At 46.6% G+C, this 15484-nt stretch overlaps 1 long non-coding RNA gene across 1 annotated transcript in view; it reads left to right on the top strand.

The window, feature by feature from the left end:
• LOC103348288 (uncharacterized) overlaps positions 1-15484 on the top strand; it is a 220453-nt gene that overhangs the window by 64718 nt on the left and 140251 nt on the right. Inside the window, exon 3 of the long non-coding RNA XR_011381432.1 lies at positions 14543-14708. This is a non-coding gene — a long non-coding RNA (uncharacterized lncRNA). The remainder of the gene's footprint in view (positions 1-14542; positions 14709-15484) is intronic.

Here is a 15484-nt window from a genome sequence, read left to right as displayed (position 1 = left end):
CTGCAGCGCGCCAGCCGTAGCGGCTATTTGGGGGGTAAACCCACAGAAAAAGGAAGGCCTTTCTCTCTGTCTGTCTCTCTCTCTTACTGTCTAAATCTGCCTGTCAAAATAAATAAATAAATAAAAAAATTTTTAAATGTGTTTATTTTTATTTATGTATATAAAAGAGACAGAGAGAGAGAGAGAGAGAGAGAGAGAGAGAGATTTCCATCCACTAATTCTTTTCTCAAATGACCGCAACAGTTAAGGCTGGGCCAGGACAAAGCCAGGAGCCAGGAACTCCATTCATGTCTCCAATCTGGGTGGCAGGGACCCAGATAGTTGAGCCATCGTTTGCTGCCTCCCAGGGTGCACATTAGCAGGAAGCTAGATCACAGGCAGAGGCGTAACCTGCTGCACCGCGATGCCTACCCCTAAATGCATCTTTTAGCTCCATTTCCCATGAGCTTTTTGAAGAAATCTAATATACATTTTAACAGATATATGTATTTATGCATTTAAAAACCAGTTGAAGACTGTCATTTGTCAAAGCAGTGAATGAAAAGCCATTTTGTGTTGCCAGTGAGTCATTCCAAAGGAAGGGCACATTTAGTTCAGGCAGGAAGAAAACGTGCTGAGGTCTGAGTAGAAATTGGTAAAAGAGGGAGTTCATCAAGAGTGGCACAAGGTCAGATCTTCCCCCAGAAACCATATGGAAAGGGATTTGTGATGCCTGCAGCAGAAGTTGAGGAGTAAAGAGAGCTGGAGGCCCGTGCACTGGTGTTAGAGGAGCGGAAATGGTGCGATTTGTAACAAGAGTCTGGGCACCGGGGACCCAGGAAGTGACTCAGAGGGTGATGGCGATGAGTCATGTGAAGTTGTGGCAGCTGAACCCAGGAAAGGCTGGGACACGCTAATGAAGCACATCACGCTTAGGGCTGCCAATGGATAATGGGTGCCCTCACTTAACACGTTGGCACAGCGTGAAAAATAGCCTGTTGAGACAGCCCTGTCTGTGTTCTGTTCCAAAAAACAAAATAGTCCACTTTTTCCATAAGACCTCACAGTTAACACCTTTTATTTTTCAAAATCAGGAAAACTGAGAAATACATGCCTTTCATAATTTGTATTTTTTGATGTGTACCCTCATTAAAAAAAAGAAATGAAGGGGATATTCCACAATTAAGCACATTTTCATTTCTTCAACGTACACTGTGTAGCATATGATGCAATGTATAGGAAGCCTGTTATATTTATCCTTGGACATGTGTGGTCTACTCCTGCTGTGTTGGATGCTGAATGAGGGTCAAAGGGCAGAGGGCATGGCAAGAAGTGTCAGAGAGCTGCAGATGTGCAGGCAGGATGGCGATGCAGAGGCCGAGGGAAGCCGTAGACGTCCACCATCTGGCTTCACATCTGAGCTCTGCACTTTCTGCCTGGGCCTTATTTTCATCTGCTGGAAGTCTAGTGCAGGGAGACACAGACTGAGGAAGAGGGGTGGCAGACTAAGCGTTGTAACACGTATGTAACCAAGCTTCTAACCCTCGTATGGCATTCCTGCTTTCAATTGTGTTTTCCCTCCTCCAGACAGGAGACAATGAGTTTTCTGTCTGGAAGAGCAGTAGAGTTATGGAGGGGAATCTAGAAATCCACCTTCCCAAGAATTTTCAACCTATGTTGTGCTCTCTTCCCTCAACATTCACTTACAGAGATACCTTAAACCATCAGTCTATAGGACTTAAGAGCGTTCTGTCATTTTATCATGGTGGTTCTTTGCTCATCCTGTAATTCAATTGTTTAAGTTCAATTATTTGAGTTGGTTGGACTGGGCTGGTTGTGTATAAATACATAGAAGTTAAGAATATGGATCGCGGCCAGTGCCGCGGCTCACTAGGCTAATCCTCCACCTAGTGGCGACGGCACACCGGGTTCTAGTCCCGGTCAGGGCGCCGGTTTCTTTCCCAGTTGCCCCTCTTCCAGGCCAGTTCTCTGCTGTGGCCCGGGAAGGCAGTGGAGGATGGCCCAAGTGCTTGGGCCCTGCACCCCATGGGAGACCAGGAGAAGTACCTGGCTCCTGCCATCGGATCAGCGTGGTGTGCCGGCCGCAGCGCGCCAGCCAGGGCGGCCATTGGAGGGTGAACCAACGGCAAAAGGAAGACCTTTCTCTCTGTCTCTCTTTCTCACTATCCACTCTGCCTGTCAAAAAAAAAAAAAAAAAAAAAAAAAAGTATGGATCGCGGACCAAGTCTCAAATGCTGACCGCCTCTCACAAGTCATAAGACTTGGGGGCAGTTAAGCAACCGCTGTGTGCCTCTGTTTCTTCAGTTGTGAAATGAGGTTAATGACTGTAAACACCTCACTAGGTTTTGGTGAGTACAGCATCCCTCAGGAGGACGTTCTAAGTCTTCATTAGCTATCATCCTCATTATTATGCTGAAGAGAGGCAGCATTGCATATAGTGGATTAGGCAATGGCCTACAGCCAGACTGGACCTGAATCCGGGCCGAGTGACCTTGGGCAAGGCCTTTGCTTTCCCATTTGCCTCAGTTTTTCCATTTGTAAAACAGGGATAGCAAGAGAACCACCTTGGTAGGAGCTGAGCAAGGATGCAGTGAATTAAGATGCTTACCATTCCCAGAACAGTGCCTGGCAGATAATATACAGCCTTGCCATCCATGATTATGACTGAGTTTTTTTTTTTTTTTTGCATGTTTATTTATTTACTGTGTTTTCAATCTAGCATTGCGCCTGGCCCATACTAGGTACTCATTAAGGGGCTGTTAAAAACACAGATGAGCCGGCGCCGTGGCTCACTAGGCTAATCCTCCACCTAGTGGCGCCGGCACACCGGGTTCTAGTCCCGGTCGGGGTGCCAGATTCTGTCCCAGTTGCCCCTCTTCCAGGCCAGCTCTCTGCTGTGGCCAGGGAGTGCAATGGAGGATGGCCCAAGTGCTTGGGCCCTGCACCCCATGGGAGACCAGGAGAAGCACCTGGCTCCTGCCTTCGGATCAGTGCGGTGCATGGGCCGCAGCGCTCCGGCCGCGGCGGCCATTGGAGGGTGAACCAACGGCAAAGGAAGACCTTTCTCTCTGTCTCTCTCTCTCACTGTCCACTCTGCCTGTCCAAAAAAAAAAAAAAAAAACACAAATGAGTGAATTGGTGCAGTTTAATTCAGTGGACTTCGATGTGGATATTGGCTGTGCTTAGCACTGCAAGTTGGCCCAATACACGTAGACTTGCCTATGCCACTAGTATGTGGCCTTAGACGAGGCGTGGACATTAGCTATCATCTCCAGCTCCTTCTCCCATTCTGCCCCATGGTATTCACTGTTAAAGGGACAGCCTAAGGGACATGAGGTCATGACAGTCTCCCGAATCAGCTCTTTGCTTCTCCATGTCCATTCTGAAGTCACCGTACATTCCCAAAGGGCAGAAATCAAAGGAGGAAACACGCTTACAGACACAAGGACGATCAGCCCCCATGCATTTCCAAGGGAACATTTCTGCTGGAGAGAAACACACTGGCCTCTGAATGCCCGGGCAGGGCTACAGGGTGGAGAGTGGACCTGAGAGCAAGAAGGCTCGCCTGCTAGCCCAGAGATGGAGCTGTCTCTGCCTGGGCGGCAGCAGCCGTTCCGCCCCTTCATAAACATCAAGACACAAAATAATGGAATGTTTAGTCTGAGTAATACATTAAGGAAATCAATTAGGCCCACATGCAACTTTCTAAGATTTTAATTACAGTACTTAGGGTACCACACTAGAGCAGTTTGTCAGGAACATAATTTGTTAATGAATAACAACTGACACAGTGAATTAGTCGGGATTGTAATTAGCTCTTGCTAGCCATCCATTGGAACCCTGATGAAAAGGCAGTCAGAGAAAGAGGGGGAAATCAGCTGTAAATGATAACCTTGACAGCTCTATCTGGGCTGCGTCCTTGATGCCAGGGTACCCAGAGGGGGCTGGGTAAGACCCTGTGCACGTTGTGAGCCAAGTGTGGTCTTCAAAAGAGCAGCCAGCAGCCTCCCCTAGGAGCTTATGGGAAATTTGGAATCTTGGGCTCTACCCCATGCCTACTAAATCAGAAGATGTGGTTGAAGATGTGCTGGTAACTCATAAGCACATTTAAATTTCAGAAGCACTGGCTGGGGACAAAGCCCACAGGTTCAAAATCAAACAGATCTTATTGTAGCTCCTAACATGCCTACCCATTCCCTGGAAAAGTGTTCTTGGGCCACTGCTGAGTCGTTTTTAGCCTCAGTATCCTGCTCAGTAAGTTGGACCTACTAACAGCTACACTGCAAGGTTGCTGTAATGATGGGGTGGCACCTGTGTGTGCCTCCACACAGTGGGTGAACAATGAATGAATGACAGCATAGGAGAACTCAGCACAGCTTCCCAAGACTGGGCCTGAATGAAGAGAACCAAGTGCTTCTCTGGCCTAGCTCACTTCTGTGAGGCTTCTCTGCAAATCTCTGAGTGCCTTCACCTTTCCCATCTTCCCATTCTACAGTAGGGTGAGACTAAGAAAAAAGATATAATATTACAAATTAGAATATTAATTTACGAAAAAACATTTTTAAAGACTAAATATAAAATAACCACATTAGCCAGAGAATATGCTAAAATTAGATTCAAGTGATATTGACACTTTAAGGTGGTCAAATGACCAAATAAGAAAATGTGATGAGGGGCCAGTGTTGTGGCACAGAGGGTTAAGCCGCTGCCTGCAAAACTGGCATCTCTTATCGGTGCCAGTTCAAGTCCTGGCCTGTTCCACTTCTGATCCAGTTCCTGTAGAAGATGTCTCAAGTGTTTGGGCCCCTGCACCCATGTGGGAGAGCTAGATGAAGCTCCTGGCTCCTGGCTCCTGGCTGTGGTCTGGTCCAGCCCTGGCTGTTGTGGCTATTTGGGGAGTGAATGAGCAGATGGAAGATCTCTCTCTCTCTCTCTCTCTCCCTCTCCCTCTCTCTCTCTCTCCCTCTCTGTAACTCTGCCTTTCAAATAAATAAAATAAATTCAAAAAAGAAAAGGGAGAAAACATGACACGATGAGATGCAATAGTGGGAGGTACTGTTCTATGTCCTCACACTCTATTCCCCAGCAAGGGAGGCCTGGGGAATAGAATGGCCGTGAGCTTTCCTCCCTAGAATCATGAAGACGGAGCTCTGTATTTGAGGGTCATGTCTTTTGCATGACAGTACTTGGCATGTGATTCACAGAGGCTAGATTCTTAACAGCATGTGAAACTTGAAAATATGCATGTGGAAGAAATTGCTCATAGAAAATGTTTCTCTAAGCTTCCTCACCAGCTCAAAAGAAGTACTGGAAAGACCTCTACCTAAGTCTTTTATCACACTGAGTGCTGAAATGTGTGCAGTCACTGCTGTGCCAGGCCTCTTACAGCAAACGGTGATCATGTGCCAGCTCACTGTGTGACAGCTGAAGGAGTCCTGGGGACATCCACAAGGGGAAATTGGGTAAATACAGGGAGAGTAAAATACTGAGAAAGATATCACACATTGTGTTAGCACAAGATATCTAGAGTAGTATCATTGTTTTAAATTTATTTATTTATTTGAAAGGCAGAGTTACAGAGAGGCAGAGGCAGAGAGAAAGGTCTTCCATCTGCTGGTTCACTCCCTAAATGGCCACAACAGCCAGAGCTGAGCTGGTCCGAAGCCAGGAGCCAGGAGCTTCCTCCAGATCTCCCCCGCGGGTATAGGGGCCCAAGGAGTTGGGCCATCCTCCACTGCTTTCCCAGGACATAGCAGAAAGCTGGATCGGAAGTGGAGCAGCCAGGACTTAAACTGGCACCCATATAGGATGCTGGCACTGCAGGTGGTGGCTTTACCCACTATGCCACAGCACAGGCTCCATAGGGTATTATTATTTTTAAAAGAAGTTTGCTTTTAGAAATATAACTTTTTATATCATTTGACTCTTAAAATGGCTATATTCAATTTCTTTGAAGATTTATTCATTTATTTGAAAGACAGAGAGACAGAGCGAGAATCTGCCATCCTCTGGTTCACTTCCCAAACGGTTGCAGCGGTTTTTGGGACTGGGCTAGGCTGAACCCAGGAGTCAGGGGCTTCATGCAGGTGTCCCGTGTGGGTGAAGGGGCCCAAGCACTTGCGCCATTTTCCACTGCTTTCCCAGGTCCATTAGCAGGGAGCTGGATTGGAAATGGAGCAGGAGGGACTTGAACTGGCACCTGTATGGGATTCTGGCATTACAGGTGGCAGCTTAACCTGCTGCACCATAGTTTGGCACAACTTTCTGATCAGAAGTTTTTAATAATGATCTCTTCAAGTTTTGGATATTCACTTTCACCAAGGAGGTCACAAAAAGGTCTTTGAACCATTGTTTTACAACTATTTTAAAAATTCATAGTAGTTGAAATTATATTTAGGACTCTAACAGCCCATCCTTTTATTGACAAATTCAATGTTGAAATTTCTTGTGATATTGCAAGTGTTTTTTCCAATCTAATCAACCTTTTCATATCTGTTCCTTCAAGGTAATCATATGGCTCTAGTTTGTAAGTTATTTTATTTTATTTTATTTTATTTTATTTTTTATTTTTTATTTTTTTTGACAGGCAGAGTGGACAGTGAGAGAGAGAGACAGAGAGAAAGGTCTTCCTTTGCCGTTGGTTCACCCTCCAATGGCTGCCGCGGCCGGCGCGCTGCGGCCGGCGCACCGCGCTGATCCGATGGCAGGAGCCAGGAGCCAGGTGCTTTTCCTGGTCTCCCATGGGGTGCAGGGCCCAAGCACCTGGGCCATCCTCCACTGCACTGGCCTAGAAGAGGGGCAACCGGGACAGAATCCGGCGCCCCAACCGGGACTAGAACCCGGTGTGCCGGCGCCGCTAGGCGGAGGATTAGCCTAGTGAGCCGCAGCGCCGGCCTTTTTATTTTATTTTATTTTATTTTATTGACAGGCAGAGTGGACAGTGAGAGAGAGAGACAGAGAGAAAGGCCTTCCTTTGCCGTTGGTTCACCCTCCAATGGCCGCCGCGGCCAGCGCGCTGCGGCCGGCGCACTGCGCTGATCCGATGGCAGGAAACAGGTACTTCTCCCGGTCTCCCATGGGGTGCAGGGTCGAAGCACTTGGGCCATCCTCCACTGCACTCCCTGGCCACAGCAGAGAGCTGGCCTGGAAGAGGGGCAACCGGGACAGAATCCGGCGCCCCAACCGGGACTAGAACCCAGTGTGCCGGCGCCGCTAGGCGGAGGATTAGCCTAGTGAGCCGCGGCGCTGGCCTTCTAGTTTGTAAGTTTTCACGTATCATTAGAGTAGTCACACTGCAGATGACTTGGATGCCACTAGCACTGTGGGATGTACAGATGGGTCCCACTCATCTTGAGCCACTCTCTGGAGAGCTCCTTATATGGCTGCTCATGGTCAGGGCAGGGCTGACCAATCCAGGGCTTCCAGCAGCCACAAAGTTTTGGGGGTTTAAGGTCTTATGGCACACAGGCAGTGTGTGTGGCACACGACTTGGCCATTTGGGAAGTTTTGGATTACTCAGCGGCAGGAACCAAGCCATCTTCTTTCTCTTTCACTTCTTGAATCTATGCAGGGTGGTCTCTCTTGTCCCTTCCTCTTCCTGCTGCAAAAGTTGTTTAAAAAGCTGGGGTCCTTCTGAAATCAGTGTTTGTTTTTTCCTCTCAATTGACACCCCGGTCTTGTTCATCATTCTCACCCCATGCTAGGATGGCTGGGTTACTCAGCCCTTGATCTCAGGTCAGTGTGGTCTTTTTGGTGGTGTGACAGGCTCCACTTCCTCAGGAAGTTACAGAGTGCTGCTTTGCATTGCTCTGTGCTCCAGCTGCGATGCATCTCACCCTGGGGTCTGGGGAATGGAAGAGGAACATGTTCAGTGAGTGAGAAGCAACAGGCTTTGGGCCTCATCCGTATTCTTTGTTCTCTTACCAGGGGTTTGTATTGGCATGGCCAACAGTTGAAGAGCTATTATTGTAATTTATTTGGTCATTATAGATTAAGCAGGAGGTTTTAGTTGATACAACAAAGGCCATAGGGAGAAATTACAGAGAAGTTAATTTAGAACCCACAGCTCACCAAACTTCTAGTCATGTCAAGAATGGAGTAGAGTAGAGAGAGTACAGATTTCAGGAAAATTCAAGAGGATTTCTTTGGAGGCAGTTTTGGCTTTGCTTGAGTCCTTCCCCATCCAAGGAGGAGGGTGGAGAGAGCAGCCTCTTCCTTTACAATATCAAGGGAGAGGAGTTAATATGGGACCTATGGAGAGCAGTTTGGGGAACACACAGGCTCTTGGTTTGATCCCCACATTCTTACCCACTCAGAAAGTCAGAGATGAGAATGATTCCTACTTGGAGATTGCCTTTGCTCCCACATTGTGCCTGGGCAATGAGACTAGGTTCTCTGGCGAGCACGGGTGGGTTGTCTTCTAATCAAAGAAGGTGTTATCAAAGAAGGAGGCATGGCTTCGGCAGAGGATGCTCCTGGATTCCCCGAGTCAGAGGAGGGTAATGCCAGACCTGGGCTTCCACCTGGGTCACGGGCATTGTCGAGGGGAGCCCACCCGTGAACAGCCCCAGAAAACCACTTGGAAATCTTCTTGGCCCCTGGGACTTGGTAGGGCCAGTCAGGGGTAACATCTTCTGCAATCCTTAGCTTTTCTTCTTACCACTCAGACCTCGCCGACCCTGCCTGATCCCAGCCTGGAAGGGTCAGAGACTGCAGCTGGTTCCCTGAAGACAGGCGCGTTGGTAGGTGGAGGAGTGACAGTGACAGCCTTCCTTCACCTCTCCTCCAGCCCTGTGCTCTCCCAGGAAGGCTGTCTCTGGGAAGGAGGGCAAAGTCTTAATTTCCAGAGATTTGATAGCACCCAAGACTGGGTGTCACAGTGCTGGAATTTATATGGCATTTGCTGCTCTAAGCGGCCATCAGGCGTTTGATCAGGAAGTGATCAGAAAAATCAAGAGATTGCCTGAGCTTTTATCCCCTCCCACCCCCCACCCCCGGGTATGTTTTCGAGTTCCCCTCCAAAACTGGATATTCAAGTAATTTTTCTATAGGTCTGTGAACGCCCTGAGGGCAGGAATTGCCTTGTTCACTGCTAAATCCACAACATCAGGCTTGTGTTTGAGGAGGAACAGGTGCCAATAAATTATTTCCCTTCCCCATCACTGCATAATCTGTAGCCTTCACTGGGCAGGTTTCCAGCTGCTCCCATTCAGTCTTATCAGGAGAGCTCTTGAACAGATCAATTACCCTTTCTTTGCTGCCAGCCTCATTCCGAGGTTTGTCTCTCCAATTCTCAAAACACTTCGATTTTTAAAATTGTACTGAAAAGAGGAAGAAAATGACTTTCCAAGGTCAGGTAGTGGAGTTGGTGGGTCAACTTGGAAAGAAATAGATGAGTTCTGAGATATGTGAAACTTTGTCCACAGAAATCAAACTGTCCTATTTCTGATCTTTCCACCTCACTCAGTGACTTGTTATTGTTGTTATTGGAACAGAACATTCATTATTCAGACCGTGGGTACAAGAGTGAAATGGCCTGGATCTGGAAATAAAGGCAATTTGCTACTCACCAGCCACCACCCTTGCCATCAAACAGTCGTTGGTTTAAATGAAAGCAGCCTGGGCCCATGGCTGCCCCTGTCCTGGCAGGGAACTACTTGTTTGGGGCTGTAGTTTTTCCTTTCTTCAGTGCCTGTTTTGAAAAATGCTCTCCATTTTCATCTTATTTATTTTTATTTATTTATTTATTTTGACAGGCAGAGTGGACAGTGAGAGAGAGAGAGAGAGACAGAGAGAAAGGTGTTCCTTTTCTGTTGGTTCACCCCTGCAATGGCCACTGTGGCTGGCGCACTACGCTGATCCGAAGCCAGGAGTCAGGTGCTTCTCCTGGTCTCCCGTGCAGGTGCAGGGCCCAAGCACTTGGGCCGTCCTCCACTGCACTCCCAGGCCACAGCAGAGAGCTGGACCAGAAGAGGAGCAACCGGGACAGAATCTTGCACCCCAACCAGGACTAGAACCAAGGGTGCTAGCACCGCAGGCGGAGGATTAGCCTAGTGAGCCGCGGCACCGGCCTTCCATTTTCATCTTAACCTGTGCTTCCTGCTTCTCTTGCAGCCCAGCCTCCCACCAGGTTCCCTTGATCTGGGGTTCTTTCTGCATCCTTTCCAGTTTTATCCTCCAGACAATATATTTCCTCAGTTTACTTCTGGTCTCCATATCAAGAGCTCCCAGGGGCCGGCGCTGTGGCATAGCAGGTAAGCTACTGCCTGCAGTGCCAGCATCTATTCTGGGTGCCAGTTCAAGTCCCTGCTGCTCCACTTCGGATCCAGCTCTGCTATAACCTGGGAAAGCAGTAGAAGATGGCCCAAGTCCTTGGGCCCCTGCACCCGCATGGGAGACCCGTATGAAGCTCCTGGCTCCTGGCTTCTGATTGGCACAGCTCTGGCCATTGCAGGCATCTGGGGAGTGAACCAGTGGATAGAAGACCTCTCTCTCTTTCTCTGCCCCTGCCTCTCTGTCACTTTGCCTTTCAAATAAATAAATAAATCTTCTTTAAAAAAAAATTGAAAAGGAAATACCAAGATTTTCTGTATACCATCTGCCTCTGCACATGCATAGCTGCCCTCATTATCATTATCCCCCAGCAGGGCGGGGCACTTCTGCCGACGGATGACCCAACACTGACATGGCATCATTACCCCCAAGTCCGCAATTCCAGTATGCTTCACTCCTGGTGTGTGCATCCTTTGGGTTTATACAGATGTGTGATGACCTGGAACCCTCATTTGGCAGCATACCGAGTGTTTTCACTGTCCTAAAGTTCACCTGTGCTCTGCCTAGTCACCCCTCCCTCCTCAATTCAATTTCTTTAGATTCAGTTTCATCATCTGTTAAGAGAAAAGTAACAATGATCTCTCTGGTTCTATTTATAGATTAAATGACAGTACACGTGAAAATGTCCACAATGGCAGCAGATGCATGGTATGGGCTCGGAGCCCTACTGTGGTTTCCTTCCTCCATTGAGAGTGGTGACTATAGCATATACCTCTTTATGGCACAGTGGCTCCTAGCATCCAGCCTTGTGCAGAGTCATGGCTCAGTAAATATTTGCTGGAAGAGTGAATGAATAAGTGAGAGGTAGGAAGGAAGGAAGAAAGGAAAGAAGGCAGAAAGCAAGGGAGAGAGAAAGGGAAAAAACAGAAAATGAAGATTGGCCATGTTTGTCGTCTTTGTAATGCAGAGTTAATAGATACTTCAACTCAAAGAGATGTATCTCTAAAGAGACTACTGGATATTTCACTTATTTCTAATCCTGTGTAATATTTTCAGCAGTAGCTATTTTGACATTTAGAAAGGAGGGCTTGTTCAGAGTTCTTAATGTCTAGAATCTGGGAGTTGATATCCCAGCGGTGCCATCTCTGTTAAAGAAAATATTATTGGGCCGGCACTGTGAAGTAGTGGGTAAAGCTGCCAACTATGGCGCTGGCATCCCATATGGGCCTCGGTTCACATCCCAGTTGCTCCACTTCCCATCCAGCTCCCTGCTGATGTGCCTGGGAATGCAGTGGAGGATGGCCCAAGTCCCGGGGCCCTGCACCCATGTGGGAAACCAGGAAGAAGCTCCTGGCTTCTGGCTTCAGTCTGTCCCAATCCTGATTGTTGTGGCCATTTGCAATAGAAAAGAGAAATCAAGTCCAACTCAAAAAGGACAAGTTGAGACTTACAGCCAGACAGTAGTGTGAAGGGATTGTGATGGAAAATTACCAAGGGGAGACATCAAGGTTGGAAAGATTCTTACTAAACTTAGCTTGCAGGATTCTTGCTGAAGGCGGCAAAGATTTAGGCATCAAAGATGGGGGATAAAGAACTTGATCAGATGTCAAAGGGTGATCAGATATCAAGTATGAGGGATTCTCACTAAACTGACTTAGCAAGATTCTTGCTAAAACTGCATGAAGCGGACTGAAGGCTGGAGGGGATCAAGGTTGAAGTCAAGTGCGTAGGAGAGCCTCACTAAGCTTTGGTCAAGGAGACCCAGTCTTTGTCACCTCTCTCTTATCTCACCGGAAGCAAAGTCTCTAAAGCCATCTGTTTCAATCAAACAGGGAAATGTAGGGATATCAGGAATATTCCTATCTCTGGTTTTTTGTTTGTAAGGGGGATAGAGCAACTATGTTTCCTCCCAACTACCTTGGTGGACAATTTCATTTTCCATGGTTATTATAGTAAATAACTGCAAACCTAGTGGATGAACACAACAGAAATGGATTTTCCCAAAGTTCTGCAGGCCGGAAGCCTGAAATCCGTATTGTGGGGCTAAAATCAAAGTACTGCCACAGAGCTATACTCCTTCTGGGGGCTCGAAGGAGAATCAGTTCTTCATGCTCTCCTGTCTGGAACCTCCCTCTGCCTTCCTCTTTAAGAATACACGTCATTACATTTAGGGCCCATCCAGATAATCAGGATAATCCACCCATCTCAGGATTCTTAAACATCTGCAGAGACGTTCTTTTCAAATAAAGCCATATGGACATATACCTGAATAAAACGTCACATTTTAGAGTGGAAATTTTTCAGTCTGCTACAGCTAGCCAAAAGAGTTGTGAGAACCAGGGAGTACTTCATGATTCTCAATTGAATCCAAAGACTTATTCATAATAAAATGATCCTCAAGGTTATTTCAGTTTGGTTGCTCTAGAGTTTTGTTGCATTGAACTTGGCCTGCTAGACCTTTCCACATGCACATGTAGTAAGTATTAAATGTAACAGAATTAATGTTTTCCTTTTCACAAACTTGTGCCTCCCCTGCTCTTTCATATGTGGGTAAGGAGCAACACCATGCATCCAGCAGCTCAAGTCAAAAGCCTAGTATGGCCACACGCTCTTTTCTTATCCTCTCAATCCATTTGTGATCTTCAGCTAACAGTCCTGCATGGGATCCACCAATCAGAACACAGTCAGTGAATAAAACCCTCGGTGGTGGGGGGGGGGGGGTGTCTCTGCCATGCCAGGCACTGGTATTTCAGTACCTAGTGCAAAGTAAATGCAATGTTGTCACACTGCATTGTGTAGGGACTGACGATACGGAAAGAGTCTGAACATGTTTGTTAGAAATGTAATTTCTTGTCCTATGTTTTTGCTCCATGGTTGGTTGAATCTGCAGGTGCAGAACCTGTGGATACTGAGGGCCAGCTCTCCACATTCTTATCATGACCTACAAGGTGCACCCTCATTGGCCTTTTCTGCTCCAGTCTCGTCCTCTCTACTCTCTTTCATTATCCCCAATAGCTTTCTTTCTGTATCTTCTCTCCTCCTCTCACAATCTTGGCACTTTAGTTCTCTTTTGAATGCTGTGCCCTCCTCCATTTTTTGTAATGAGATTCCACTTAGGCTATATCTCTTCATTCACTAAGTCTTTTATTACTATAAACTTGGCATTCTGAGGCCAGCATTCTGGCGAAGCAGGTAAAGCCATAGCCTGCAATGCTGGCATCCCATATGGACTTGGTTCAAGCTGCTTCACTTCTGTTCTAGCTCCTTGCCAATGCACCTGGAAGAGCAGCTGAGGACAGCCCAAATCCTTGGGCCCCTGCACCCACTTGCGAGACATGGAAGAAATCCTGGTTCCTGGCTTCAGATTGGCCCAGTTCCAGCCTTTGTGGCCATTTGGGGCAGGAACCCACAGATGGAAGAATCTCTGTCTCTCCCTCTCTCTCTCTCTCTCTCTCTAACTGCCTTTCAAATAAATAAATTTTAAACACACACACACACACACAGCGTGGCTTTCTGCTAGGTACCCAGGGTACACAAATAAATAAGACCTAGTTGGTCACTTCTGGGTCTTCAGTAGAGTAAAATAGGCCAAAAAAATTCTTAAGACCTGAAGATATTTATGGAACAACGTAGAACTGCACTGGAAGTCTTGTAAGAGTGCAGAGGAGGATGTAACTATTAATAACAGGGCCTGGGGAAATCGTGGAAAAATCATGGAAGGTTCTACAGAGTAACTGACTTTACCTGGATAATTATAGAGAAGAATTATTGGTTTAGAATGAATAAACTGAAATGTATTATTCTGTTCTGATTAAGACCAAAGATGTATCTATGTTTTGTAAATACTTAAACATGAGGTATTCTTGGGGCTGGTGTTGTGATGTAGTGGGTAAACTGCCACCTCCAATACCAACATCCCATATGGGTCTTGGTTCTTGTCCCACCTGTACCACTTATGATCCAGCTCTCTGCTAATGGCCTGGGAAAAGTAGTGGAGAATGGCCCAAGTGCTTGGGTCCCGACACTCACATGGGCGACCTGGATGGAATTCCAGGCTCCTGTTTTCGGCCTTGCCTATCCCTGGCCCATTGCAGCCATCTGAGAAGTAAACCAGCTGATGGAAGATTTCTTTCTCTCTGTCTGTCCCTCTCTCTCTGTAACTCTGACTTTTAAACAAACAAATAAAGCTTTTAAAAAATTTATAATTGATGTAGTTGTGGTGGTGGTACAATCATGAATGTATTAAAAATGAGGTATTCTTGATTTTCAGGCACTATTTTGATGGGCATTATGTACATCCAAAGTAGATTTCTCCGCTTTGTAATGCAGGGCAGGAACTGGAGCACTTCTTGTGTACTTGACTTTGCAACGAAGTTCGATGTGGCAAGGAAGAGATCTTAGAGCGGATGGACTCTGGTTTCTCCAGTTAAAATGAGGTAAGTGGGAGGTTTCGGTCACACAACTGCCCTTGTGTCTGTTTTTAATCTCTGAAAGTGATAGTGGGTCCGTCATCCCTCGAATAGGTAGGCACATTCCTAATTGCCCTTCTGATTGCTCAGGAAGGCAAGTGTCTTCCTAATCAATCTTTGTAGAGATAGGGAAGAAGAGGAAAAAGTCTAAAAATCACACTCTTCTTCTGTAGTTAGCGTAACCATTCCGACAGCAGGGTTTCATATTTCTCTTTGTGAATAGTCACCAGAATGTGCAATTACCTACTCACTTTTGTGTTATTTTTTGAACATTGTGCCCCTGCTATATTGAAAGTTCCCCGAAGGAAGAAATTTCTGTGATCCATTGCTGGATCTGCCTAGTGAGCACTTGGGGTATGGTTGCTGCTCAAACCATATTCTTCAACGAATGCATAAATGAATGATCCTGACAATTTGCGTAAAATCTGAAGAGAAGATATTTGGAAGATTCACATAAATGAAAAGGCGATTGAGGTCTCATCCAGGGGAAGGTCAGCCTGGTGTAGTTCACGGAGATATTCCACCTGGGTGTGAATTCCAGGTCTCCAGCCATTCTGACATTTTCTCCCAAGGGGATACTGTAACTTGGACTCCTGGAGCAGGAAAGCTCTCAAAATGATAGCTAATGGAAACGTTTTTTATTTGCTCATTTAACAAGTATTCTTTGCTCCTAATAATCAGAGAGAAGTGCTAGTCATTGCTATCTTTAACAGAATATCTTAAAATTTACTGGACATATTCAA

The sequence above is a fragment of the Oryctolagus cuniculus genome, chromosome 1 (genome assembly GCF_964237555.1).
Source record: "Oryctolagus cuniculus chromosome 1, mOryCun1.1, whole genome shotgun sequence".
Taxonomy (NCBI): Eukaryota; Metazoa; Chordata; class Mammalia; order Lagomorpha; family Leporidae; genus Oryctolagus; species Oryctolagus cuniculus.
The sequence above is the reverse complement of the archived record's forward strand: the minus strand, read 5'-3'. Positions and strand labels throughout refer to the sequence as shown.